The following is a 3373-nucleotide window of genomic DNA, read 5'->3' as shown; positions in this document are numbered from 1 at the left end:
ATCTTCCTTCTGAGGAGTTGCTGGTGGTATAGTAGGATCTAAACTTCTGTTTTCATCTGATATATTTTCTCATGTAGAAGGATAAGTAAAAGTTCATGCCTCTCTAAGTTGGAATTTAGTCAGAAGTAGCTTCAAGCATCCAACTGGGTTTTACAAGAACACATTAAATATATATTTTGTTATTGTTCATGTTCAATTCACTGTATACTATTAGGCCAGTCACAGATCCTCTCTGAGTCTCATATTTCTCAATATGGCATGAGGATGATAAGACCTACTACACAAGGTTATGGGAGCTCTGGTAGCATAGTGGCTAAGGCACTTGACTGCTAACCAGAAGGCTGGCAGTTCAAACCCACCAGCCACTCCTCGGAAAGAAGATGGGGCAATCTACTTCTGTAGTGATACTGCCTCGGAAACCCAAGGAGGGGTCGCTATGAGTCAGGTCTGACTCGATGGCACATAACAACAATAACAACAACAACACAAGGTTATAATGCGTAAAACGAGATGTTTGTCGTAATATATATATATATATATATAGTACCATTAGTACTATTCATTAGCACTGTTAGTACCATTTATATTGTTGTTGTTATGTGCTGTTGAGTCACACCTGACTCATAGTGACCTCTCCTTGGGTTTCTGAGGCAATATCACTACGGGAGTAGATTGCCCTATCTTCCTTCCGAGGAGTGGCTGGTGGGTTTGAACCGCCAGTCTTCTGGTTAGCAGTCAAGTGCCTAAGCCACTATGCTACCAGAGCTCCCATGTTGTTGTTAGTTGCCATCATTTGGGCTCTTGACTCATGGCGACCCCATACACAACAGAATGAAATGCTGCTTATTCCTGTCATTCCCATGAGTGGTTGCAAATCATACTGTTGTGATCCATGGGGTTTTCAGTGATACTATTTTCATTTATTACTTTTTGTTATTTTCCTATTTAGTACTATTTATAAGCTCTGATATTTTGTAATTTCAGAATTGCAGTTGTAATAGGAATGTATTACATATTCTGTCAGAGCACCCCAAAAGTCATCCCAAAGAAATCTAATGTAACTGGTTCATTTAAGGCACTACTTGGATTGAGAATTTGAGTAGAGAACAGACTCAGCATCAAACAAAAAGGCCTCTTTGCATCATTTTTCCTGTAACAAATAAAATCAGGTTTACAGATGTCTTCCTATAAATTCTGGGGAAAAGAAGGCCCTGAAATTATTAACAAACAAGTCTGGTAAGTGGAAATTGATAGTTTACTTCCTATTTCTATTAATTTAAATGTTTGTAAACTGTTTAAAGGAACAATAGAAATATGGGATACCATCAAAACACTTTATTTTTAGTCTCCTGTTGTGCCTAGTGGAGTGTAGTAGGCTGAATAATGGCTCCCTAAAGATGTCCACATTCTCATCCTTGGAATATTACCTTATATGGCAAAAGGGACTTTGCAGGTGTGATTAAAATAAGGATCTTAAAATGAGATTACCCTAGATTATTTGGGTGAGCCCATGTAATCACAAGGGTCCTATAAGAAGGAGACAGAGAAGAAGTTGTCAGTGTGACAATGAAACCAGTGATTGGGTTGATGCAGCCACAAGCCAAGGAATGCCAGCAGCCTCTAGAAACTAGAACAGGCAAAGAGCAAATTCTCACCTGTAGCTTTTAGAAAGAATGCAGCCCTGCTAACACCTTGATTTTAGCCCAGTGAGATTCATGTCACACTTCTGACATACAGAACTGTAAGGTAATAAATTTATGCTCTTTTAAGCCACCAAACTTACAGACATTTGTTACAGCAGCAGTAGGAAACTAATAGAGAGATGAAGAGTCTACACTACCACCATCAAATCACCCCTTTGGACCAAACAAAATAGCTGTTCTTTATTCCTGGTCATTCAGTGTTTGATAATTGTTTTATGTGCCTTATTACTCTGACTGATTGGACTGTAAGGTCTTGGGGATATCCATACCCTGACCTCTTTTATTATTTTCTTAAGCACCAAGCTCAAAGCTGCCATAGATAGTCATCCCATATTTGGCCTAGCTGAGCCTAAACAGATACCCGTGGACACATTTCATGAGGTGCTGTGTCCAGGTAGTTCTTTGCATAAGCAGAGTTGTTGAAGAAAGAAGGAAGGGTAAAGGTGATGCATCCCTGGGGCATGAGGCCAAGATGAAGAGGGATGGGATGGGATGGTGGCACATAGTCTCTTCTCTATACAGTGTGGGCCTTAGGCTGAGTCCAGCGGAGCTGCTGGCAGAGACCAAATGGATTGTTTCAAGGACTCTGAGGTGGAGGCATAAGCAGTCCCTACCCAGGTAACAAGTGTGACATGGAGGGGAGGACAGGAACATTCTTCCCATTTCTACCCTGAGTACTGCACAGCTCTGGTGCAGTAGGAATGAGGGGTAGACAGCACTATTGGCTCCATCTGTAGAACAGATTGGGGTTACCTTAAGACTGCTCTCTGGGCAATAAATAATCAACAGAGAGCCCCCATGGCTGAGGCAAGAGACAGTCAACATTCAGTGGGAATCAGAGATAGAAGCCCATGAGAGGACCATTTGTGAGCATATGTAAGACATGCTTGGGGCCTCCAAAAAATAATTGGAGAAGATTCTATTGGGTAGAGAGAGTGGTGAGGAGGAGGCAAGGACCTGTTTCAGGTAGGTGAGAGCATGAGGCAGCAAGCTCTTTGTGTTTATATAACCTCATTTGTACTATTAACAAATGTACCAGTACATTTGTACTGGCTAGTGAAGCCAGGATCCATTCAGATTTCTATTGGATTACTAACTTGAGATTAAATTTACTTAATTTAGAAATGGACTCAAGTGCTAGGAGCTTATGGACTAAGATGATTAAGAACGAATTTTGTGTTTAGAAATTATTGGGCTCAACTGGAGGTTGATTTCACTCACTGATTTACTTACAAGGTGTTGGACTCCTGGCTGTTGGCATTTGTCACATTTCTGATGTGACAGAAGTCTGGTCTTATTTTTGGTCACAATTTCCCCATTCTTAGCAGAGTCCCTGACACACAGATTGTTGTTTAGTTGCCATTGAGTTGGTTCCAACCCATAGTGACCTGACGTACAACAGAACAAAACACTGCCTGGTTCTGTGCCATCCTCACAATTGTTGCCATGTTTGAGCTCATTGTTGTAACTAATGTGTCAATCTGTCTTGTTGAGGGTCTTCTTCTATTTCAGTGACACTCTACATCTTGCTGATCCTTTTCTACCTCTTTTGCCATTTACCTCCTGGAATTGTGGACTGTATTGTTATTGTTGTTGTTGTTATGTGCCGTCGAGTCGGCCCCGACTCATAGCGACCCCTCCTTGGGTTTCCGAGGCAGTATCACTACGGA

The sequence above is a fragment of the Orycteropus afer genome, unplaced genomic scaffold (genome assembly GCF_000298275.1).
Source record: "Orycteropus afer afer isolate SDZICR_OR568_19922 unplaced genomic scaffold, OryAfe1.0 scaffold00078, whole genome shotgun sequence".
In the NCBI taxonomy this organism is placed as follows: domain Eukaryota; kingdom Metazoa; phylum Chordata; class Mammalia; order Tubulidentata; family Orycteropodidae; genus Orycteropus; species Orycteropus afer.
This window is presented reverse-complemented; position numbering follows the sequence as displayed.